At 38.8% G+C, this 26,950-nt stretch overlaps 1 long non-coding RNA gene across 1 annotated transcript; it reads right to left on the bottom strand.

Moving 5' to 3' along the window:
• Nucleotides 1–272: 272 nt before the first annotated feature.
• LOC128786059 (uncharacterized) lies at nt 273–26,950 on the bottom strand. The gene is made up of 3 exons (XR_008430166.1): nt 26,730–26,950; nt 19,461–19,593; nt 273–350 (listed from the first exon to the last, which is right to left on the bottom strand). It is a non-coding gene; the product is annotated as an uncharacterized LOC128786059 (long non-coding RNA).

Here is a 26,950-nt window from a genome sequence, read left to right as displayed (position 1 = left end):
TCTGGCTTAAAGGTGCAGCAGAGCTCTTAAGCTTGGTGCTGAAGTACTGCATTGGGTCAAGATAATGTCTAATAACCCCTTGTGGAATCATATCTTAGCTGCCCAAACTTTCTCAGACAATAAATAGCAATTCAGTAAAGTGAAGATTTCAATTCAACATCTCCCTTTTAACAAGTTTGGAAGGTTGCTATGCACAAATGTGTTTGTGCATCCTGCATATACCACACGTTGGGGGTTCAAACCATAAGCATAAATACCATACTGTACCATAAATGAACTAGTCATTAGTCACTCCGTTTATTTTTCTTTTTCCTAGAAGCTGTAGTCATCCAGTTGTCCAACAGACCTCGCTGAAAAATTAAAGGAAAAGTCATAGAAAGGCTTGTAATTTAAAGCAAAGCCAAGCACTCTCTTGTACTAGTGCCTTGTAATGTTCCTTCCCCTTAAGCAACTCCAGGGTTCTAGAATTATTTTTCCCATTCTCAAGGTAGCAAAAAAAAAAACCCTTGTTAGAAGGGATATTCATTTAGGGCTTGTCAACAGATCATATATTTAAAAAGTGAGCTTGAATTTAATTAAAGAGTGAATTCTGAAATTGATTAATTAAATTGAATTAAACTCTAAACAGTTCTGTGAACACTGTTAAGCACACCTTTGTGGCTTAATTTACTTAATCCCTTCAGAATAGAAAAAGCATCTATGTGACATTTTAATTTAGTTTAACCAATCCGTTTTAAAGAAAAATAAGAATTAACTTTCCTGGGTGTCCTCATTTGTGCTTTTTTCCTTCCTCGTTGTTTACTGTCTTCACTTAAAGCATACTCCCCTGTTGTGGGACAGCTCTTATGCTGTTCAGATCCAGCCCCTTCCAAAAGGGAGAAAGCCTATTCTGCAGTTACATATAAACACTGCAAAATGTGAACATTGCTGGAATTTTTTTTTTTTTTTGCATGTGCAAAGCTTAACATTGAAAGCCATTTCTATCTGCCTATTGTTGCATTCAGCATGAGGAAGAGTAGCAAATTCCCTGAGCAGCCCATGAAAAATGGAGGTTAACCTCTTAAGGCCACTTCAGCCTTCCCAAAATGAGTTTCAATAATCTGTGAGACATAACAGAAGAATGAAAGGGAATTTCAAAAGAGCCTTACTTTAAATAAAAACATACTTTGGCAATGCTACATGAAATGAAAACTGACATGTGTGACCATCATATTGACATGTTCATCACACCCTCAACAGACTGCAAATATCCGTGGAGACTCAGTGCCAAAAGCTGGAGCAGACAACCAGATGTGGAGCAGACAGTGGCTGAGTTTGCTCACCCAGCAGGGATGGGGAGAAGCTTCTTTGTTGGGGCTACAATCCATCAGTTCCTCTCTGGACAACCTCAGCAACAGAGACAGCAGCATCCCTTCTCCTCATGGGATGTTTTGGGGAAGAGGTTTTCTTCTGTTGGCTGATGGAAACCCCTCTAGGGAGAGTGTTGTAGCAGGAGCACAAGGAATTTTAGGATGGGGAGTGGTGTTACAAAATATCAATTCTCTGCAGTTATTCAATGTCATACAAACATGTGAAGCTGAATTTGTGTTTACTGGATGCAAGTGTTCCAACATTCCTTGATCAGATGTCTGTACCTCAGGGAACTGGGCTTCTGCTGAGATTTTGCATTACACCAATTTAATACAGACTTCTATTAGAGCCACTTCTGGCTTGTTTTAATTCACGACTATTTGTGCCAATAAATTTCTTTGCTAAATTAAGGCCAGGAAGTAACAATTAGTCCAGTCCTGAGCCCCTTTAAATCTGATCTGTATATATATATATATATAGTCTGCATGCAGATGCCAAGACACAGCTCTGCACAAGCACAGGAATAATAGACATGATTACTTGCAAACACACTGCAAGCAAACATGCTCAAAAACCTCAGAGAAGGTTGTTTTTTTTTTCAATCTGTATTACAAAGGTCCCTTTCTGCACAATGTTTTCTGAATGTAGTGGGAAATGTAAATGTTGGGAAATCAATGCAGCCATGCAGATCACCAGGTATCCATGACCCACAACAAATGTGCCATTAGTCATTGGCCATACTTGTTCAGCTCTGAGTAATGATGAAATGATACAAGAAATATTTCAATCAACCAGTTACAGTAAAATGGAGGTTAATGTCAAAACAAAGGGATTGACAAGAATGTAGTCGTACAGCCAGCTTAATTTTTGGGCAGCTAATGGTGAGCAAGGATGTCATTTAGCTCTGCAAACAATGTACAGCCCAAACCAAAGTTCTGGGGAAGTTGCATCCTTGACTAAGGAGCCGCCTACCCCCTTCCTTAAGGCCCACAATTCTGTCAAGACAGTTTATACAATAGTTGAACAGTGGAAGGTCACTGACTTTCTTTGTAAATCACCTGAGAGGAAATAGAATGGGTTTGGAAAGTAAAGGGAATGCAAACAAGCCTGGGAGAAAGAAACAAAAGAACTCAGAATGATGACTCTGAGGGAAAAGGGAACATTCTGAGTAACAACAATTTTGTGATTGTCAAGAGACGAGTAAATAGTGTTCTGTAAATATTAGTAAATAAGGCTTCAGTCCTGAAGCACACTGTGCACATATGAACATACTGTGTTTAATGAATCAGAAATACTTATCTTAACACACACTTAAGGAGAAGAAAATTTGACCCAAACAATAAAAATTAAGTTGAAAAATGGCAACTAAATTGTGAATTGAAGAGTCACTCCTGAGCCACTGAAGAGTGGACTGTGACACATGGGTTTAGGGAAATGAGTGACATTCCAATTCTGCTTCAGAAAGCTGTACCACTCTCCCCAGGTCCCTGCTGAATGAGGTATGTGCTCTCCTTGGTCTCACTGTCTCACCCTTCTTGTCTGCTTACACTGAAAACTCTTTCAAGAATGTATCTTTCCATGTAGATTATATTAACCGCTTCTATAACTTCATTTAGCTGCTGCTTGGAATAATTTGAAAAAATTGCATGAGAACAGAAAATATCCCAATAGAAAGAGGAGAGAGCTTTTTGGGCCAGAGCTGCTGCTGTGCCTTGACCTTTTTCCAAGCACAAAAAGTGCATTGCTTTGTCTCAGCCCAAAAGCCACCTTGCCCACATTAATGCATGCTGCCAATGTAAAATGGGATTTATTTGCCCCACAGGCAGCAAGCTGAATCAAGAGTCCCCACAGGGACAGTGATGCTAGAGCATTTAATTGTAGACATAACATTGTTCTGTAGTGGATTTCCACACTGACTGGGCTGGAGATGACCGGGAGCACAGGGAGTTGCCATACATTCTATGTCTTCCTCCCCACCGTGGGTGACACGTCCCTGATTATCTGGGACCAAAGAGAGTGCTGGCTCCTTGGAGGAGTTGGGTTTTGCAGCTCAGCCACTTCCAGAGCCACTTCATCACCTCCAGGAAACGCTGTCATGGGTAAATGAACCCCACCAGAAGCTGAAGTTTGATTCTTGGTAATTCATGGGTGAATATGAGGTTGCCTCAGCCTTGCAGACAGTGTGGGACTGAGGTCCAGACACAAGGAGCAAAAATCACTCTTTCAGAAAACTGCAGACTTTCTTCTTGCTGTGAAATCACAGGCTCAGCCCAGCTCTGCAGGAACTCGATATGATGGAGGTATTTTCTTGCACTGTATAATAAAGGGTGCAGACTTACTAGTGTATTGATGTCCTGCTGTACTGTGGTGCCCTTACTGCACTCTGCTCTCTGCCTAATGGCTCTTGGACATGATCATGGCTTGAAGGTTTATGGAAGAACATGTTAATGAGGAAATGCCACTGTCTCATATTATTCTGCCCATGGAGGTGAGAGTTGATTTTTAAAGTTAAAATGGGTTGCTCACCTCATGATTCTCAAAGGGAGTTGGATGACAGATAGCACACTTCTCCTTTCTGCACACAAATTGTCTTATCCATGTCTTTTGTGTTTTAAAAAATCTGACCCCTCTAGGCATTACTGTGCTATTTACACTTACTTTGCAAAAGACGAAAATAGACACAAGAGCTATTTCTGCCTTTCACAAAGCAATTCTAGTATTTCTTAGCTTGAATCCTGAGACACATTCTCTTCTCTCCCACCCTGCTCCTTCTCTCTGCACAGGATCCACACCATTAGCTCTGTGGTTTGAAACTGCATTTTTCTTCCTCTCAGATTATTCTTATCCGTTGTACAAAAATCCCTTTAACTGCTCCCCAGTCTTTCAGGCTCATCTCAGAGGGCATATTTGCATAAATATCACTGTGGTGGCACAGGAATCCTTTCAAAGGATTGCAGAAGCCAGGTGCTTAGTTTCAAAATTTAAAAAAGATTTTTCATTTCCATGCAAATATGGCAACTATATAATTCACAAAGTATCATTTTCAATATAGCACACAGTTAAGAAAATGTGCTTTTATAATTCTTTTCCACCCTTTGTATTACAGCATGCTGTATTAAATTGATTAAAAATGAAAATACAGAGGCATGTGCCTTTGCATATGTATGGTTGCATGGCCTGCTCTTATATTCTTTCAAGTGAGTATAATACCATCTTTCAAAAAATTGTAACTAAGATGTAAAATGTCAAGCATGGAACATAAAAAGTTTGTTAAACATTATGACAACTGTATCAGGAAGAATAATAAAAATAAAATCAACTCAGACCTATAAATTTATAAGAAATACACATTTCTGCTTTGCAAAATAAAAAATGTATTCTCCCCTTCTTCAGTTTTATATCCTACTTTATACGATATCCTATAGTTTCTCCATAATTCACAAGTGATAAAAGGTACTGTCTGCATTGCCCATAATACATTATATCATCATCTATTTTCCAAGAGGGAATATTCTATCACCTTCTTAGGTCATCTTTGACTGAGTAGAGTATAATAAAGATTATGAGATGAGCTGTTTTCATAGCAGAGTAAAGTCAGGTTAGGAAGTAGAGGAGATCAGAATGCCCCTTTTTTTTTTCCTGCTAAGACCTCCCTTGGGACACCTCCTTCAAAAAGATTCCAGAAAAAGGAAAATTAATTTATTTATAGCACTTTTTAAACAGAAATTCTTGTTATGACATGACAATATCCAAACTTATGTCCATTTTAAAAATGCAAAACTGAAAGAAAACATCTGCTTTGACTTAACGCCGCTGAATTTTGTCATTTAAAAATATAAAGATTTTGACTTTAGAATTCACGTTTTTTTTAAAAACAGGCCCCTCCTCTTTCTCCCTCCACCTTGAAACCTCAAATCTGGAAAGTGTTTAAAGCAGTGTGTGAACATTCTGGTTTTCCCCTGCTCTCCCAGTCCCACTTTCCTGCTGTTTTCTAACAATTTCCAGTTGTAAGGAAGATATGCTGGTTAAACAGAATGGGAAAAAAAGTCATTATATACAATAAAACCCAAAGAACACTGTGAGAAAGTTCTTCTCTTCACGTGTCCTCTAGAGATATAGACTTTGAAATAAAATGCTTCAAGCCATATATTCATCTCTCTTGTGTGTCTTGGTCCAAATGCATCACTGGGATGATTCTCTTGATGCTTAGAGCTGCACTGAGGAAGCATTTCTGCTGTCTGAGGGGAACCTGTGGTGTGGTAACTACATCTGTGAAATAGGAACCATCCACTTCAAATAGGAATAGCAATACTTCCCTTCCTTTCTACAGTGCTTTGAGATTCATGGAGGAAACAGAGCTGAAGAATAACATTGCATTACATGTTTGCCCTCAGTACAGAGGTTTTTAGCACACACAGTAAAGTGCAAAGAAAGAATGAGTGAAAAAATATGGGTTTTTTTCTAACTGAGGCTGTTTCTGAAGAATTGCCATAGGTACTCTTCATATGTGCCTTGTTAACCTTTTGCCCTGTATCTGAAAATGAGATGACTCCATTTGAAACTCTGTTGGTTTGGGATGACCCAAAGTCCCCAGGAACAAGCGGTGGTCAACTGGAAAATAACTGAGGCTTGCCATGTTTCTCTCTCCTGGCTTTAGCATGTTCATCTGAGTATTTTTTGCTTTCCTTAAAAGAAAGCACTCCTGGCTGTTGGGGGGGGGGGGCAGGGGGAGAATACAAAGATGTCAGCAGCCTCTGGACCTTTCTAACACCACTGAATTACACAGGCAGAGGTCATGGGGGATGGTAAGAGCCAGAGCTGCTCTTCATGCCATGTCTACTTCTGAAATGGTCTGACAAGACTTCTAAAATAAGAGTCTGTCAAAAAGCATGACCAGAGTACAGTAAAAGGTAACTTTTCCATGATCGTCTCATTCCATAAATGACTAAATACAGTTTTATGAGTAATTGCTTGTAATTTTTCATTGTTCTCTGCTTGTCTTACTCTCTCTAGACCAAGACTCCTCTTGCCAGTTTCCTATGCTGGTATCAGAGCTCAGAAGGCATGCTTTGTGCTGGATATGGAAGGACACTGACCCCATCATCCCTAGGGAATCCTATTTTGGGTAGCCCTATAACTGGGAGGATTGGTAGGTCCACGGGGGTCACAGTGACATCTGCAGTACTTAAGGAAATTTCTGCCATCTTTCTTTTGGCCAAAGAAACTGACAGTGCCTTCTTCCAGGACAGAGCCTTCTTCCAGGACAGAGACCACTCTTGTTAGGAGCAGAAGAGTAAAAGTAAATGTGCTGCACTAAATATTTCCTATAGCACAAAGGGTGAGTTTCTTACTTAGCTTCCTCATCAATACCACGGGTGTCTTCGTACTATCTATAATTAATTTTAGAACAGCAGAATGCCACGTGTCCCCCTTTGGAGGAGCATTTTAGCAGTAATACTCCTGGATTCTTTGTTAGTCTTGAAGTTTTTGTGGGTATTTTCATTGCATATTTTGCTTTGAATGCAAAATTATTCCTCTGCATTGCATAATCTGGTAGTACTCAACTTTTCGTGACTAAGCTGGTAGGGCAAGGGGAGGATGAGCAGAGACAGCAGAGACTGTAGCTTTCCTTCCTCAAGTGGGATTGTTCTTTTTCTGTTGTTACAGCTGAGATAATCTGGACTTCTGTGCTAGCCTGTGCTAGCAACCAACAGGCACAGAAAATCTGGTACCTAGAGACTGGTGGACTGCAGAGGGGAATTAATCACGTTATGTTTCTCTTTCATGGATCCACAAGGCTTGTAGAGAGGAAAATACGTGGCATGGCTTGCTGTGATAGCCTAAGCTCTTTCCCAGTAGGTTCTATTTATTGGCTCTACTATTGTTAGACCTCATGGTTAGTTTCAGCTTGAGTGTTTGGAAGTTAATTGGGTTTTATTCAAAGCAGTTTTATTGTGCGGTGACAACCATTCATAAGCTGTGTAAGACGGATTGATATTTTCATGGATATTCTGTTCCAGGGAAGTTTGTGGTTTCCAGTTCAATTCAATGAGTCAAGCTTCAATCCACTACTGCACAAGTTTTCATAACACTATGGACTGCAAAAGCACCACAAGGAAAACATCCGCCTAAACTAATGGCAGCTGAATACATAATACTGTGGAAATGGCCAGTTTCTCTGCAAATTAGTGGCAAGCAGTAGTGATTTTCACTGGCTGTAATTTTCCTTTGAAAGTAAAAATGCTGCCTGTCAAAAGTGTCAACCTATGTTGCCATTTAATATTCTGAAATGTAATTATTTTCCCAAAAAAGGCAGTTCAGATCTAACCATCTTTCAACCCCTGTCCACTGAAGTCAATGGCATTCCAGAGAGAGAGACTAAGATTAGGTTTTGCCCACAATCATCTACCTTAAAAGGTCTACCTACAATGATCTACCTTAAAATGTCACTTGCTGCTGCTGGTGACAGTCAGTAAAGGCTGCCACTGAACTAGCTTTATATTTAATTTGATGTGCTACAGTAGATAAGGACAAATTATTCTGGAAAGAGTGGCTGAAACATGCTCCTGGGGTTTTTATGGTTGCGTGGTGTAATCCAGCCCTCGGCAAATCTGTTGCCCCACCAGTACTTTTCCAGTTGGCAATTCTTACACAGATTTGTTCCAGCTCCAAACAGAGGTGAACTAAGGCTGGAAATAGTATATTGCACATATATCTCTAAATGAGAAAAGGTAATTTTGCTGGATAAATAGCCTGATGTGGAAAACAGTACAATGTTTTTCTGTAATGATCAAGGTGATGGTGAATGCAGTAGAACTGCTCTGTAGAAATTAAATTTTTTTAAGGCCCATTATAATTGGGGAAAAAAAAAACTCTCTTTCTAATTTTAGATTGCAAAATATGGGATTAGATATTTAACACTTCCAAAATTGTGCTGCAGACAGATACACTTGTGGAAATGCAGACAGGTGCATGGTATAGGGGCCATGGCATATCTCTTCAATTAACCAACAATTGTGCATGCTAATTTTCACAGCATTAGACTGTTTGCAAGAGTCAGAAGCAGGTATTGAGGGTGTGGAGAGCCTGCACTTTTTATTCATAAGGCTTTCTAAGGTTGAGGGCTTGAAAATCTTGTAAAGCCAAGGCTTGGAATCACAGGTATGCTCTTTCGTGCCTCTGAATAGTTTGAAAATACCAGCTCCCAAGCTGTGCAAGCACCTGGATTTTTCTTAGATTCTCTCATTATGAATGAGGGAACTTTGAGTGTGTATTAATTAAAATTTGTGAACGGACTAATCAAATATTCATGCTATTTTTTGAAAAATAACAATAAAACCTCATGGTGTAATTCTAGATACTTTTAAATACTTTTTAAGGCTTGTAGCAAGCAGCTGCTGCTTGTTTGTAGCATCGCTGTTGCAATGAAAAGACTAAAATTGAACTGTCATTAAAATAAAGTCAAGGTAATTCAACACATTAAATTGTTGAAGACCTTTCAATATACCAACTTTTAAGCCATGGAGTACTGATCTAGCAAACATGCATAAGTTTGCTTTTTTCTCATTATTCTCTGTGTGTCCATGCCAAAATAGAACTTCTCCTTGCGGGTAAAATTAAGCAGTCCTATAGGGGCTCGTAGGAGTCTGCAAGATCAGTGTCTTAAATTTGAGGTGTTTTCTTTCATTTCAGTGACAGCTAAGTGGATAAATTGTAAGAACTTCGTTAATTTGCTTGGCTGGTAAGCAAAAACCTGGATATTTCACAGTTCTTTATTACGAGTAGTTACAATAAGTTTTTGGAGAGGTGGATGATCTAAGAAGCATGAAGATTTGCGTCTGGTGGTGGGACCTTGGGATGGAAACAGCAGTAGCTACAACTGTGCTAGAAATGTGTTTAGAAATATTCAGGTGTTTATTAACATTTCCTAAATTCCTGATACTGGGGTGTATCTGTTTTATTAAAAGAATATTGATCCTGAATCTGTGATCACGGGTTAACCCTGGCCATTAGTCACTCTATCAACCATTTCAATACTGGTTTGGTTTAAACTGTGTGAGCTGAGTAGTTGTTTCATGTGATGTGATGCACTTGTTCTTGGTTAACAAATGGCGTAGTATGGTTTGCACTTGATTAAAAAAGCAAGATTTTTAATCCTTTACACTGTGTAGTACTTGTCACATAAAGTTTAAATTAATTGTATCCAGTAATTCTTAAATTTATTATCAAGACCTGATCGCTCCCACATAGAAGAAAAACGTAGAAGATATCAAAATGAACTTTCTCCATGTATGGGTCCATTTTCTATTTTGCACAAATGAAAAGTGCCCAGCAGTGAACAGAGCAACAGACAACCAAAAGGAGGAACAAAATAACCATGGTAGGTTTTGTCAGGAATAAAACCAAAAATTCTCACAGATTGCTACTAAGATTTCACAAGTGAACATTGACTTAAAATATCTGTGCATTTATTCTTTCAGCCCCCTTTGAACTCATTATTGATGCTTTCATGAATACATAGCATACCAGAGAATAAAATCTCTTTTGAAAGCAATTTGTAGAGTTTCATGAATGTTAGTGATTAAGATCTTTGCTGTTCCTGTGTTAATCTAAAAAATTTTACATCAGCAATACTTGAATAGAACCAAAACAGGAAATTAATAAACCTCATTAAAATCTTTTCAGGGTATGTTACTTAAGCTGTGAATCAGATGAGGAACTTGTCTAAACAGATTAATTTCAGCAGTACATAGCTTGTACAAAGTCATAATGATGTACACATACCTTACCCCAGCCAAAGTACTTTTGTTCTTTGAAAAGCTCTATTAGAAGTAAAAATCTGTAGAGACAAGTTGGTGAGCAGCCCCTGAGCCCCCAGGATACTGCAAACACCACTGAGTGCTGTTACCAAACTTTGGGAGCTACACATGGCCACACTGGCTGAAGGAAGGCATAGCCTCTGCTCAAAACATCCCAGCTGAAAGGAGAGAGTGCTTGCTTGCTGCCTGTTTTTTGAGGTTGTTTTTTTTTTTTTTTTTTGGTTGTTTTTAATGGAGATTTGGATGATTCAAACTCCAGACATTTGAAGAAAATAAAAATGTTGGAATACCTTATGAATGAGTCACAATGCAATTTTAGATCCGTCTTTTGGCGTGACAAAGTATCCATTGTAGAGAAAGGATTTCCTGATCTCAAAAATGCTACTGAATCATTGGCTTATAAGAGCAAACTTTTTTTTTTTTTGCAAAATCTCTGCCATTAAAAAATAACTTTTTAAGCTTTCCATTTGAGACACAGCTTGGTTTTTTTTTTTTTTGTCAAGCACTCTCAGTAGTATTTACTTTGCATTTTCACTGTTGTAAATTCCTGTTGTCAGACTGCTTGGAAAGGAGAAAGAAGTAGCAACTAACACAGAGGGCAGGCAGAAAGATCTGGAATTTGCTACCTGGGGACCATTACTCTAACTTTCTTGAGTTTCTGACTTAAAACAGCCTGTATTTCTTTTCCACTAATCTTATTTTTTTATGATCTTGACTGACTTTTAAAAAAATAAAATAAATGTATAATGCTTACCTATGAACAAATTAAATGAGAATGTAGTGAAAGAAAACAAAGGTAATAAAAGAAAACAATAGCAAACCAGTAAACAGAACAAAATTTCTTGAAGTCTTGTTTGTTTAGTTTCAAATAAATGGAAAAACATCAGAGATCTTGATTTCCCTTTTAAAATTGCCAAAAGGTTGTACAGTGTGTCATGGATCATTTTTGCACTCTATTTTTACACTTAAAACATATATGTTTGCAATGCATGTATGCATTTTAATTTGAATATTCAGAAGTTCAATATGTTCAAAACATTAGCATTGGATCGTTTTAAAAATGTTGTCCTTTTAGTCTGTTGTTCATTATCAAGATATGAGATATGAGAAAATAAATAAAGTGATTCTACCACTGAGAAACACTGTCAATATTTTTACTTTGTAACAGGCTGGCCAGTCCTCTCTCAAGATAGGTCTTCTGGTTTTTATTGATACATTTATGCTACTTAATTGCATTTTTTGCATTTTGCCTTTTTACATTTAACATCAAATAATGACTTTACGTACTGGTGACATAGGAAATCAGTCTTGTGGCGTCAAGACCTGGAGTTCAGGGAAATCTGAGTTGCAAGTGCATTCACAGTTGTCAACAGAAATTTGCTACCTCATTTCAAGAGCTGAGATGGCTGAACATTGCTTCCTGAGTAAGAAAATACTGAGCACTATGTGAACCTTAACAGCTCTTCACAACTCTGCTTGCTACCTGTGTGCGTGCTGTATCTAAGTGTTTCCTTGTTTGGACAAATTTCCAGATTCTAGACTATGGGAGAAATAGTTTTGAGTGCTCCATGGATCATTGCATATTTTTGGTTCAGTGGCTACCTTCATACATTACCTTTTCAATTATACAGGAGACAGCAATCAAGTCAAGATTTGTTCATTTTTAGCTCACACTTTCAGTTGTAAAAGTCATTCACACTTTTAGTTGTTCCACAAGCACAGAAATTTTAATAAGGCAAATGTTGTCATTTCATGCAAAATTAATTGGTGAGGCAAGAAAGAAGGATAGGAATGTTTGCTTCTGACACAGATTCAGTATATATTACATTCATCCATGAAAAGATTTCAAGTATGATGTTACCTTTCTTTCCTACATCAAAGAAAGAATATTCAAGTCAAAGCCATGACATGTAAAGTTTTCTTTAAATGAATGGAAGCATGATATAAAAGCATTTCCTATTTTCCTCCACAAATAACTATAATTCTGATTGTCTTAAGGGTATAAAAGACCCATAGCAATTCTTCAGAAAAGGAAAAGGAATGTGGCTTTTATCCAGGCTCAGTAGTAGTTTAAACTTAAAACAACCTTGTATTTGCCTAATTTTGTCCCAATAGTACTGGTAAGCATGAACTGGCTCATGGGTCCATGAGCAGACAGACAAACTGCTGGCACTGAGCACATCCCAGCCTCAGGAAGGTTTGCTTGAGGACCTGATCTCAAGCTGGTTCTTCTTTGGCTACAAAGCCATGATTTCACTGGTATATCAAGGTGAGGGCAAATAAACTGATGTCAGCAACAAGCAATTCCAGCCCCAGGAAGAACAGGGATGTGGAATGCCAGACATATATTGTGGACCCTATGCAGAATCTCTGAACCATGAGAACTGCTTGTTCACCACCCTGCCTGCTCCCTTAGCAAGGAACTGAAGTCACCAAGCAAAAGGATATTGACAGAGCCAGAAAAGCCTTCAGAAAAGCTGATGTGGTTTCTACTCCCAAGTGACAAGAAACAGGACAAGAGGAAACACACTCAAGTTGAACTAGGGCAAGTTTAGATTGGATATTGGGAAAAAATTCTTCACCAAAAGGGTAGTGAGGTATTGGAAACGGCTACCCAGGGCAGAAGATGAGTAACCATCCCTGGAGTTATTTAAATGACATGTAGATGTTGCACCTAGGGACATAGTTTAATGATGGACTTGGCAGTGCTGGGTTAAGGGTTAGACTCAATGATCTTTTCCAGCCTTAACAGTTCTATGATTCTATGTCCACCCTCAGCAGATGCTAGCAGCTGTGCCCCAGTGGGCAGGTTTTCCACGTAGTCCATCACATCTGGCAACCCTTTCACTTCTAACTGATCTGAGAAAGATCTGTTTAAAGTCCTCAAATTTTTCTGTGGTTCTCATACTCTAGTATTTTATCACACACTTATCAGTAGGGAAACTTGATCACAGACAATTTGTATGTGATCATGGATCACATCGCGTGATGTGATCACACATGTGATGGATGGATTCTGGGGAAACAAGGCAGGCAGCTAATGAAGATTTGTGAGAATTTTCCAGCTCTTGAGTGTGCAGCCAAGAGACTCTCCTTAGCTGTGGAGACACTGGTGTAAAATATAATGCAGTTGTAGGTTTTCTGCATTTCTGAGGTGAAATTCCAAGTTTGAAGGATACCCTGTTTGAACAGCTTAACGAGCAGACAAGCAGGAGCCTGTGGGTTTGTGGCTGCTGCCCCACAGGGCACCACAGAGACCTCACAGCTCACGTACTCCTCTCTATGCTGAGCAGCCCTGCACACACCCCGAGCCTGCCCCAGCAGCGTATGGGTTAATGCCCGTTGTTCAGGTGTAGCATTAACCAACAACCTGCACAGAGTTTTGTGCCTGTGGAAGTCAGAACAACAGAATTGACTGCAGGGCAAATGCAAGGGACAGCTTGTGTTTCCTGGCAGTATTTATGTTGGCAATGCTTTTGGAAGCCAGCATGTTTCAGCCAGTGTTTACCCTTCTGCATATAAAAGAAATAGACAGTAGATTTGTTTTCAATGAAGGGGGAATATGATATTTCAAGCTCTGTTTTTTTTTTTTAACCAGCAATTTCCTTGTTTATTTTTTCTTTCCCATTTGTTTTATCCATATCCCTTTACTGCATTTTTCCTGAACTTTTCTTTCCCATATTCTTTTCCACTGCATACTTTCACTAAAGCTTCATTTACTTTTGAGGAGCATTTTAGTTTCCTCTTCTTACCTTGGTCATAGTATTTTGCTGATGTCAATCCTTATAATTTTTTCACCAAAAAAAGTTATATCTTTTGTTCAAGTAATAGCTATCTGCCTCTAGTTTACTTTTTATTTAATCGTACGTAATTAGATAACTATGGAATTGAATAGAGGGGTATTGGAAATAAGAATGAAGTGTTACAATGTAAAATTAATGGGCTTTTATGCACATTTCTTTTTCTTACTATTTCTTATTTACAGCTATTTGTTATTCTAACCACAAAACTGTGGTTATCATTTCCTTTTAGGCTGATTGATACATCCTGAAGGAGCAGCAAAAAGATACTGGAGCTGTTGTCAGTTGGTATTTCAAATTCATAAATGCAATGAAAACAACTACTCAATTTTTAACTTCTTTAATCCTTTTATTGATGAACAGAAGGCACCTGAAATACACAGGCCATTTGGAGTACTTGAAATACTTGATTTTATGATGTTGACAAACCTGAAGCTGACATTCATGTTTGTCATTAGGGTCCAAGCTAAACAGCAATATTAGCCTGATATGTTCAAACTGACTCCTGAGATAGATCTATGAGCACCTCCCACCCTTTAAAAGTACAGTTCCCTCCTGTATCAAGCTCACATCTCTGAGCTGACCAGCATATATTAGAGTATTTCAGTGATGATAAAATAGAAATGCTGCTAATGAACACGCTGCAATGAATGCTTGTGATTTCATAGTAATTATTGCAAAATAACAGGCTTCTGGGCCTTCCAATTTTTCTTGTGTTATGGGCTCTATTCTACATCCCTTGGGGTTTCATTAATGAAGATATTCAGTGCTGCATATTATAGAAACCACTCAAAGAATTTTTTTTTCCACAGGAGAGAAAATATACTTTCAGTGTGTTGTCATTTGAACAAACAATTTTAAATTATTTATAGCCAAGTTCTTCAGACTTACTAATAAATTTTATATAAGATACTGTGGAAAACAAACATACAGGAGATCTTGTTGAACCATGTTATAACTGTCAGAACATTTGTCATTTCTGTAAAGTGGCTAATAACCCAAAACAGCATTAGGAAGGTAAAAAATTCTGAATTTTGCAGGTTTCCTGTTCACCACTGAGCTGTGTCACAGGGGTAAGTTTTCAAGGGTGCCAAGTGGGCTTTCACCTTCTCGCCAGGGCTGTTGGGTTCAGCACTGTGTCCCCATGAGCCATTCATGGGGACTGTTCCTTGATCCAACTTTTTTTTCCCATGTCAGTTGGGTTAGTCTCAAGTGGTGCTCATTGCTTTGGTAATTTTTCTTCACAAATATTTTCTTTCTCTTTACTGTTATTCACCAGTGTTATGACAGAAGAAGACCTGGTGTTGTCTGAACATCCCCTGTTTTTTGTGTGTCAGAAAGTTTATTAGCACTGGTGAGTCAGGGGAATGATTGTTTTAGTACTGGCACAATCACTGCAGTTTATTTTGGAAATAAATTGCTGGGAAGAAAGCTGTAAGGAAAACGTTTGCTGATGCTGCACATAGCTCCTAAAGAACCTGACCTTGCAGTTCCTGCAAAACCTGACCTTTCCCTATGTTTTATATCACCCTTATAAAGTCAGCTTGCATTATCTGGTGGCAATTTCCAAACTCAAGAAATCATACATAAAAGGCAAATAAATTTGAGAGTTTGCTGTAGTCTCTGTCAGAGGTCTGCACAATATTTCCCATGAAGCAGACACTTTATAGAAGACTGAAGTGCATGCTTTGTTCCAAGAGCTCTGTCAAACTACCACTGATCATGGCACGAAGACTACCTGGGCAGCCCTGGGGTCTGCACTGTCCACCCTGATAGGGAAACAATACATTGGGCAGAGAGAGGGGAAGGGTAGATGAAGCCCTTGGAAGGCACATGGAAGCACATGGAAGTTTTTAAAGCAAATTATTGAGCAATGTGGGGTGAGTTAAAGTACTGATTAATGCCTCAGAATGAAATACTTTTAAGTATTGCATCTTTTTCTTGACCTTGAGAGAGCACAGAATGCTCTTAAGCCTGATTTCAGCCTTTATTAATCAAGGGAAAAGAAATTGTGTTCCTTGGACTGTATCCTTTGCTGTGATGTACTTAGGCTAAATTATGCATCAAGTTTACAATGAATATTTTGACAGTCCAAACAGATACATTAGTCATTCTGCATTAACTCAGTTTCTAGGGGAGTGGGAAAGTGCACTATCTGTTCTTATGGTATTAGAAAATATGCCTACACTGAGTTCACATGATATAAGAATCATGAACTTTCTTTTCCAAGGCACTGTTTCAAAACACTGAATGGATTTGACGTAGAAAAATCACTGCAAGATTTGCAAAGATATGATCCAGGTGGGTCACCTGAAACTTTGCATTATTAAATCCACAATGTGGTGACTATTACTTCTTTGATTGTTTGTCTCCAGATTATATGGTGATCTTTACTTTAGCCAAATACTTTTACTAAACTTGAAAAAAGGGATTTCTGAACTAATTCCCACAGTCAGATGGATCACATGTCACATCACACAGCATGAGGTTCTGTGTTGCCCTGATCTGTTGGCTCAGTTCCCAGGCTGTTGTAGAGGATCCATGGCCATCTCTTCTCCATTCTACTGAGGGCAAAATTGAGAGATTTTACAACAATGTGAGTAGCCTGGGGAATCTATCACCACAGTCAAGGGATATGACTGAGGTGGGATTTAACTATACCCAGTAAGAATGGATTTTGCCTTGGACTTGTTCATGTTTGCCCTTGTAATAGTTCACAGGAAAGACACTGGCACTGTTTTAAATAAATCAGAGTAGACTCCAAATAGTTGCAAAGTTGCCTATTAATTAAAGATACTAATGCTTATGATCCCAGACAGCCAACGTGGCTGCAATGCTGCTAACCTCAGATTTGCAGTAGAATTGTAATGTAGATGACTTCATCTGGAGTACCACATCAGGTGTATCTTCACTGAAGTGATAAAAACATTGCACTATAGAATGTGACTTTATGAATGCATATTTTAAATATGCTGTCTCTGCATGGTGGTGTGCTGCTGAGGGAGTCACTGACATGCTGCTTTACTCTAAAGATCTGTGCAAAGCCGCAGGTATCTGAAACAGACTTGAGTTGCAAGATTGAGCCAATACCAAAATGGCTTATGTGTACAAAAACCAAACTTGGGGTTTTTTTCTTTCTGAAATGAAGCCCAGAAACCTGTTACATACTTCAGCTCACAGTACTCTAGTTAAACTGTCACTGTGAAGCATATTTTCCAGATCTGAGAATATACAGGGAACTGTAAAACACACAAGAGGATGACTTTATATAACTGTGGTGTGTTTCCTCACAGAATATGGCTGTTCATCTTTATTAGCCATGTGGCTAAAGACCTCATTTACATTGGTCCAATTTGAAAAAGAAAAGCCCCTAACTCAAGAATTTGTTCTGATGACACTTTACAAAACCCAGGTAAGAAAGACTGAGATTTAAATCATCCATGAGCTTAGACAGATTGAGCTGCATAATTCTATTTTTTATTTGACTTCTTTAAGGACCATGTTGCAGTTTGGAGCTTTGAAAATGGTCAGGATTTTGCACTGTAATGGATTACCAGAGTACAGAACCAGCTTTAGTAATGCATTTTCTATCCACCAATCAGAGCTAAATATTCTAAAATCCTATTGATATTAGTGAACTCTCTGAAATATTTTGCCATTTTTGTGATAATCAGCAGCAAATCTAAGCCTGCCTTCTTTAGTCATTACACATACACCGCACTCCCATAGTATTTCCCACAGGCTGCAGTCCAGCCTTCACCTGGTGCCTGGGGATGCAGTTCTTCATGTGACATCCACTGAGGCTGGACCCCAGTGGACAGATGTCTTAAGTTTTTATAAAGTTACTTAACAGATGAACCAACACAAAAACCAATTAATTACTGCCTTTTTCCTCAATTCTAATACAGCATTCTGTGCATGTCTAATAATAATAAACTATAAACAAGAACAGTGTTACCTTTCTAGTTATAAAGAAAAATGTGTATCTAAGTGTTATGTTCAGGAATAATACAGGTTTTTCCCAGTTTTCTTATGGTGACTGATCTGTATTTCTGCTCCTATAAGCTTAAGGCTGAACCCAGCAAGACTATGAATGGGAGAGACAAGACTCATCCCAGTTTCTTCATTGTCCCTTATCAGTGAAGGCACATTGACCCAAGCTGTGAAAATGAGAGACAGAGCAAAGAAATAAGTACAGTTTACTTAGTGTCCCTTCACTGTGTTAAGAAAATCTATACAAGGTAAAGTGAAGTCACATACTAGGCACAGCTCCTGGAGAGGGCTTTGCTAAATCATTTTTATCTTTCAATTACTAATTTTTTACAGAAGACCTTTAACAGCACTATCATCCAGCTCAACTTTCATAAGAGCCAAAGAATTCGTATTCCTTCAAGTTTGTTGATCAGTGCTGTAGAAAGTGATAATATTTAGAACTGATCAAAACTAATATTAATTCTGTTGCTGAATTCAATGTTTTATTTTGTTTGAATTGGCCCCCAAACTGCCATAAAAAAAATTAAACTTTCCAGAATATTTTACTTAGGTTTATCTGACTGTTTCCCCTTCAATAAGACTGAAATACTTGGGTTGGACTCAGTCATAAAGAAGGCTGAAATTAATATTTTGATAACACTATTCACACACAAAAAAAAAGTGAAAAAATTAATACATCCCTGTGAAATGTTTCCTGTAACCCCCTCATCCATGTGGATAACAGATCATTTAACAATTTTGACTGCACCTTGCCGTCACAAGAGAAATAAAAATGTAAATATCAAAAGAGTCACCCCTAAACTGAGTTCTTTTATATAAAAGAAAGCCTACTATATAAGGGACTTGATGTCTTTGACCTACCAATTTCTCTGGTGAGCTAAACAAATTTCAGCCATCTGTTTTCAGTTATCTGGCACAAGTGCGTATTTCTCATAGCTTAATCTTTGATTAAGATGAGAAGGGAAATGAATAATTTAATTGAATTGCATTTCTATTTGGAAGATTTATTCCCAGGATTAGAAGCTGTCTCCTCTCCCAGGTCACAAGAGCATATGAATCCTGTGTCCTTAAGTCTACTCCTCTGTGGATGTTTGCCTGCATCATGAAGGATGTACATAATCTGATACCACTGATGGAATTACATCAGAAGAAGGATCAGGGCTGGAAAATCTTAGAGACCAAAATGTACTCAGAGCTGCATGGGATACTCACAGATAACTTGCTTCCTTGTGGTTCAGTTTGGTTCTAGCAAAACATGGTTAGTTTTCTTTTTTAAGCTTGCTACATTTTTTTACTAAATTTAAGAAAAATAAAATTCTCTCTCTTTTTTTTTCCCTTGTAACCTTTCTAAAGTTGTTAGAAGAGTGCAGAGTTGTCTCAGATAACCAAGTACGCATGAGAAATTTTGGGCAAGCCAAAATCCACCTACTAAAGGAAATTATTTGAGATTTCTCTAGAGATAGCACTGAAAATTCAAAATGTGGTTGGATTTACTCACTATTGCTGCAAGGTAATTGAAAATGGTCTCTAGGCCTTTAGTTCTTACAGTTTTTTCTTCTTCATAGCACACGGTGGAAGAATTTATCTGGAAACAGTCCAAATCACTCAAAGACATGTCATTTCCTCAGTTTCTAGGGCAAGAACAGCAGAAAGTTGTTTTAATCTTTCCAAGTAACATAGTTATGTAACTTTATATTTTATGAACTTGCATTCCTTCCAATTAAAGGTACTATTTAATTAAACATAGGAGAAGACTGATAACATTAATCAAGGGAACATGAAAATAACTCATTTGTCTCAGCAATATTGAAATTCCTTCAGTAATAACTTAGAAGAACAGATGAAGAATGCCACCTACAGTTAAGGATGAGAATCTTGGTCTCTCCCACCATTATGCTAAAATTCAGAGAGAGTTCAGAGGATTGTGATTCAAGGTGAATGCAGGTGAATTGAGGTTTATCTTTTTTCTAGCAAAAGAGTTATTAAACTATGCAAAATTTCTCAATACAAAGCATTCACTATTTTGAGATACTCTGCAATACTGACAATAGCTGCAGGCAGTTTTGAGTGTGGATCAGGTTGTTGCAATAGGCAATGCTAGAGCAAAAATAATCTAGAGTAAAGTATTTTATTCATCTCTCTTGTCTGTTATAAAGAACTCCCAGTAGGACAGCAGCACCACTGGCTATTTCAACCTAATTACTCCAGTACAGTGACTGTGATCCAATCGTTCAGATGCTGACTTCTTGCCCATCTGATACTGTCCAGCTCTGAGCCCTCTGTGACTCTTCTTTGCTTTCCTTGCAGAATGATGCATATGCTGCTTCAAAAAGGTGGGACACACAAAGAGTATCCAAGACTGTGCTCTGGGCAAATGAACACAGTGTCTGAGCTTTCAGTCTGTGGGATGTTTTCCAACTTTTGACAGCAAAACACTTCTGAGCAGAGCTTGCACAAACAACAGTCCCTTAAATTCTAAACCTGGCCAAGCTATGCATTCTTTGGGCATTATTAAGGTGATTAAACTTGTGTTATACACCAGCACCAGGTTGATATTTTTTTTAGAAACAGATGAGAATAATGAAACTGCCGTTTTGCTCTCTGTTTTGGCTATAACTTTGACTTTACTTTAACTGTTGGTTTTCTAAAACCTTTCTGCATATTGTGTAGAGAACTGTACCTTCCCTGCAACTTCAGGCTGAAGCTCAAAATGCTGCCCTGCCATGATGTGCACCACGGAGCATCCCTGACTATGGTTGAATGACAGGCTGAGGTCCACGGTCAGAATCATGACTCAGACATTAACTCCTGGCCTTGACTGCAGTGACCTGCTTTTTTAACTTTTCTCTAAAACAGAGATAAAGCCTGCTTTGAGAACACCATGATATTTCAAGTTTATAAAAGGTTAAATGTAAGAACAAGGAAGTGCAGAGTAATGATTTAATAGACTTCCCCATAGCATATAAAAGTCTTTGAAAGTAAATCTGTCCTGAATAATAAAAACAAGACATAATGCAAAAAGAATAAAAAACATAGCAGTGATCTTATGGGTCATTGGTTTTGGTGGGGGGTTTTTTTTGGGTTTTTTTTTGGTAGTTTTTTTTTTGTTGTTTTGTTTTGTTTTATTTTGCTTGGTTTTGGTTTGGTTTTTTTTTTTTTTTTTGGTTGTTTGTTTGTTTGTTTTTTTTTTTTTTTTTTGTAAGAAGGCCTTCACCAACTGGATGTTGAACAGCACTTTACCAATGGTTCCATTGCCATGAGTCAGGTAACTAGCACACAGATGTGGCTTCCTGTTTTGCTTTGAAAGATTGGCTTTTTTGTAATCTGGGTGTTGCTAAACCAAATCTTTTCTTCTGTGAGTCTTTACACCATAGCTCAGCAGAGACTGCCAGGCTATTGCAAGATATGCAGTGCTCTCAGTGTTATCAAGGGTATTGTGAATATTGTGACCTTTTTGGTTTTAGCCTAAGGCTCCATTTTCTGGAATTCTGGCAGTAAATCCCTTTGAAAATGAAAATAAGGCCAACAGTTTCAAGATCAAGGGCAAACAGAGCCCAGGATGTTTATACTTTGACAAATTGCTACTGAGCAGAGCATGGAAAACCATGAGTGATTTGACCATTGATTCCACAGAAAAACTGAGTCTTTCACTTGCATTTGCTTCCTTCAGAGTACAGGGGAAGAGGATGGGTTGAACTATTAGGTTGCCAGTATACAAACAACCAAGGAAATAACTTTATGCTGGAAATTGTGGGCACCTCTTGCTGACTGGTATCAGCTAGCAGGTGTGTGTACTTGCTGCCTGCCAGGGTGGAGGTGGATGGACAGCTCTGTCTGTCAGTTCTGTCTGTCCTTCCATTGCTTCCTTTTCCTCACAAAGCAATATACCGGTTTCATACAAGGTCAAGCCCTTTGTGTTTTTAATTTTCTTTAGGTCATTGGGAGCTGTGTGAGAGGCTTGAACTCAAAGAATTACTTCATACCAGCTGAGATATCTCTCTAAATTTGTGTAGCTTCTGTTTCCTTTAGTGCAAGAATCAGGAAGATAAAAGGTAAGAATCAGCTGAGGTCTCAGTGGTTCCTCTGCAGAACTGCAGCTGCGGTTTTGGCTGCGACTGTGCCCCCTCTGAAGCAAGGTCATTTCCTTCCTCAAAAGGCCAAGCACGCCAATGCCTGCAGGCAGCAGATGGCCTTTGGGAAGGAGCTGGGTGCTGTGGTGGGAAGTGCTTTGGGACAGGGCTGTGGAGGCTCTGCTCAGGAGCTCGAGGTGCAGAGTGTTTCCCACCATGCTGGCAGCATGGCCAAAGGTGCATTATCTTGATAAGAATGGAATAATTTTTCAATGGGCAGTTACAGTGCTGAGATGTCAGGAGTTCTCCTTTTCCGACTTCTTTTAGTAGTTTTCTATAGCTCAAATTTTATGTTTTGATTTGAGCAAGGCAAAAATTCTGGGGAAAGGTAACAACATCCCCGGGACTTTCTGTTTCATTGCAAGCCACCAGCAAAACACTCATATACTGAAAGGCAGTCTGAGAGGAGGCACTAAAGGCTGCTCCATCGCTTTCAAGAATGGGAGCATGAAAAAGGCTGCTAAAACCAGGGAAAACCAACACTACCTTTTAGCAAAAATTAAGGCTGTCATCACAGATGTGTGTTTCTGATTGAAGTTTTTGGAGGTGGTGAAAAAAAGAGTATACATTTATCTCTATCAACATAGGAAATGCAGGTTGACATTTCTTATACTGATTTTTACTCTATGTCAGTTTTTATGTAGTCAGGGTTGTGGTCCAACAAATATTAGAAATATTAAAAGGTACCTTCAAGGGATACTTCTGAAAGTGAAATTTTTTTTTTTTTTGCTTTTTTGTGGGGAGTGGGGGGCAGAAAGGGTTTGGTTTGTGTGTGTGTTTAATTTTTTCAAAATCAATGCCTATTATTCCAAAACCTTTGATTTGGTGAATAAATGCATTCAGTGTAGATGGTCATAACCTTCCTGGGAAAAACAGGGAGCTTATAGAGACAAAAATAAGAGCTAAATGTGGAAGTGATTAGTATAAGACCACGAGGAGCACTCATGTCTTCAGGAAACCATGTGGCCATTTGCATTTACATCCCCTCTAACACATTCATTGTTGGAGCCTAGAATCTGTCAACAGCATAAATCAATCCCCTTGCACATAACACTGAGTTCAAGTTTATTATACCATCAAGGTGGAGCTCGGTTATCCCTGCTGTCATGCTGCTTTAAATAAGCAAATATATGAAGCTAATTTAAATTTCATCTGGTTTTCGAAAGGACGGACCTCTGTGCTTATATTGCAAAGAATTTGTGTTGGATTGGATTGGAAATAACAGATCTGAGTGGGGAAATTTTTAAGAGAGGCAGAAGTGAAGGGGAGTGAAAACTGATACTGAGTTTTTACATAATGCATCAAAGCTTTGGCAAGGTTATTGGCTTTATGAGTGTGCAACTCTATCTCCTAATGTGAATTAATTTCACCCTCATGACAGAGCAGTGAGTATTATGCTGCAGAGCTGGGCATTATTATCTTTTGGGCCCTCGTGCAATGAGCCCAAACTGGTATGACAGACATATCCTGACTGTTGGGTTTGCTTGCTCTTTCCCTAGAAGAGAGAATGGGACAGCCATTTATGTTGTGGTGTGAATATATGAAAAGAATTACACAACTCAAATAGGGATAAAACTAGTGACATTCTATGGAGACAGTTTTAGTACAGTTCATAATTCCCTCTATGCCTGCTAGAAACTTCTGTAATTCCTCCCCACATTGTATAACAATTCTGAAATATCAGGTGGATGTGAATGTTTCACCTACAAGTTTCTGCACTTCTGAACTCAGAAATAGTTTTGATTTTTTTCCATTTTCTGCAGATAAGTTTCTTGATATCCCTGATATGCAGATGGAAAACTTTCCATTCCTTTTTATACATCATGAAGCAAGAGAACTCAGAAAAAGATAAATTGTATTATTCTATTTTACAAATTCAACATTAATTTATGTGGCAGGCCTGTTTTAAATGATCCAAATAAAACTGTGTATACAGTTAATATAATCCTGTTTGTCTGGGTTTTTTTTAATATTAAATTGAAAAATGCCTTTAATCACCTTAATTGCATTGCTCTTGGGCTATTATGAAAAATTCACTCCCTCTTGGCTGCTTATCCGATCTCAGATACTCATGGTAGTACCTGATGGTAGATCCTCAGTACAATTAACTATTTACTTTGAAAGGCAATGAGCACATAACCCCATATCCAGGACATTCAGCTGGGAGACCTCAATCCCTCCCCATTTTCTGGTTTGTATTTTAAAGACATTTACAAGCAAACAAAACAAACAAATGAAAACAATTCAGCAAAGAATTCAGCACCAGTTCACCACACAGTTGATGACAAGGAGAGGCAAGATTGACGTTCGATGTCCTGTTCTTAAAGAGCTGGTGGGAGAGAGATTTTAGCTGAGATTTCCCACTATTTAGCTAGTTGTTGCAGTCCTTCAAGAACTGATGGTTGGAGAGGGAGGAATGGGGAAAACAGTCTCCACTTCTCTCCCTGTGTTCACTGACTATTATTAGATCATGAATAGTAAGGAAATGGGCATAATCATCCAGCTGTGAAAGCTGCAAAGCATTTGGATATTTCAACGAGCTGTGGGCTCAGGTCATGTCTGTTTGTGTTGGACACTGCAAGCAGAAGCTGGTGCTGACAGAATATGGGTATTTGTAGGGCTTGGGAAGCAGGAGAATCAGCAATGTGGAGCTTTGGCACCTGAGCTCAAACCCACCTGTCTGTGGTAATGACACACATACTCCTCACCATTAACAAAACTGCGTGTGCTGTGCTCAGTGTCTACCTCCCAAATTCTGTAATAGGAAAAAAAAGCTTCACTTTTGTTTTCACTGCACATCTTTAGTCTTGGCCTCTGTCAGTAGTTACAGAAAGTTATCTCTTTTGGCATGTGAGGTTTTGCTGCTGCAGACCTGTGTGTTCCCCAGAGCTCCCCATCAGGAGCAGCATTAATCAGCACTTTGGCAGCTTTGCAGAGCACACCAGTGAGGAGCGAGCAGCCAGAGGCACTTGCAGCGGGGCATCGTGGGGCTATCCCACGGCTGATGTGGGATGGAACTTCCCTGGGAGCAGGAGCCCACACCAGGCTGCCACTGCCAGCCCCAAGCTTCTTGTGCTAGGAGCGGGATGTGGGACGGGCTCCAGCTGCACCTCCTCATGGACACAGGGAGCCATAACCCATTGGCCACTGCCTGCCAGTGACATTAATCACTTGCTAATGTGGTGCGTGTGCTTAGACTTGTACCAAAAATAAAGACGAGACAATGACTGATTGCAAAAGGATTTTCTTTATCCCTAATGAGCCACATGGAAGAAAATCTCCTGAATAATTTATCAGCCGGCTAATGACTGAATACAGCTTTTATAATGCTGACGAAATGGTGCTAAATTCATCGCTGATATACTCTGTGGAATTGCACTAGGGAGCAAGTTGGCCCAGTCAAGAGATTGCAGACATTTTTAACTGTTTCAATATCAAAGGGGCAGTTGAGTAGGTAGCAGCAATAGCTGAAGGAACCTTCAGGTTGTTTGAAATGAGCGAGATTTTTGATTTGCTCATTTGTGACATTAGCTCTACAAACAATACAAGAAAAGCTAATGAAGACTCTCATTTAGAAAAGATTGCATGTAGCCCTTCATTCCTGATAAACTGCAGTCACAGGAAACAATAACCAACAAATCTAAAAAAATATATACACACGATGTTGAAGTATAGCTCTTTCCTGTTGATTTAGCTTCTAAAAGTAATTATTTGTTGTCATTTCCCTTTCAAGCATAGGGAACTTATCTTGTCATCTATCAGAAAATATTCATTAAAAGGAACTATTTTGGTGATTATAAACTTACACGAAAAGATATTAAACTTTAGTGGTATAATACAAGAAAATGAAGTAAGAAGCAAAAACTCTTCTTGTTCTTTATTCCCTCAAAATCTGGGTCCAAATTTTGTGAAAAAAAAATGTATTTGAAAAGAAGAAGGAATCCTAAGATAAAATAATTGAGTCAATTCTCCTGCTGCTTTTTATCAATGAAGGAAAAAGAGCCAGGAGGAAGGTGTGGATATGGACTGCTCAGGAAAAGTGACAATGGCAAATGCAGCTCACTTTGGCTAACCGGGAACAGTGAGAAATCCTAATGATTGCGCTTTTATGCAATAGGCATTGAGTGCATAATAATTTTAAATTTAAAATTAATTTCCTGGTAGTTTGTTCTTAATAAACACAAAAGTCACAGCATGGGAGGAAAGAGAGGCCATACTTCATCTCCTGAGCAATTAGGATGTTTCCACCCCTATTGTGTCATGCCAGTGTGCCTTAAAGTGTTGCCATGTATCAAGTACAAATTCTGGAAATCCGCTGAGTGCTTTGGAAGCTGATGGATATTTCTGCCATCGCCACTGTATTTCTGCCACAATTATCAGCGTGTGCTAAACATAAAGGCTAAATTTCATGTTATAGTAAAATTGCACATTTTCTGGGTTCAGAGTGAGCAGAGCAAAACCGCTGTTGTATAGCAAGTTCTGCAAGCACTTTGGAGCTGGCATTTATGGGGTCAGAAATGACGCTTAGCACATAAATTCGGCGTGACACAGACAGCAGGTCTGGCTCACCGCACAGTTGTTTTACGAAAGCTCCAAATCCTCCAAGTTTACAAGGATAGTAAATTCCGAAAACATACCCGTTACTAAGCCGAAGAATTAGACATTTACAACTTGTGTTTCCCCACGGATATTCCCTGCGAACATAAATCCGGGCGTGCGTCACAGCTGCTCCCCTCATGGGGAGACTTTCCTCGCCTATGCGAGCAAAGACAAGGCAACGGCAAATGCTCCCTGAGCTCCATGGCATCCCTTCCAAATGCCACGGCTGGGGTGTGACCGGAGACACATCGCAGCGTCC

Source organism: Vidua chalybeata, chromosome 3 (assembly GCF_026979565.1).
Source record: "Vidua chalybeata isolate OUT-0048 chromosome 3, bVidCha1 merged haplotype, whole genome shotgun sequence".
Taxonomy (NCBI): Eukaryota; Metazoa; Chordata; class Aves; order Passeriformes; family Viduidae; genus Vidua; species Vidua chalybeata.
This window is presented reverse-complemented; position numbering and strand designations above follow the sequence as displayed.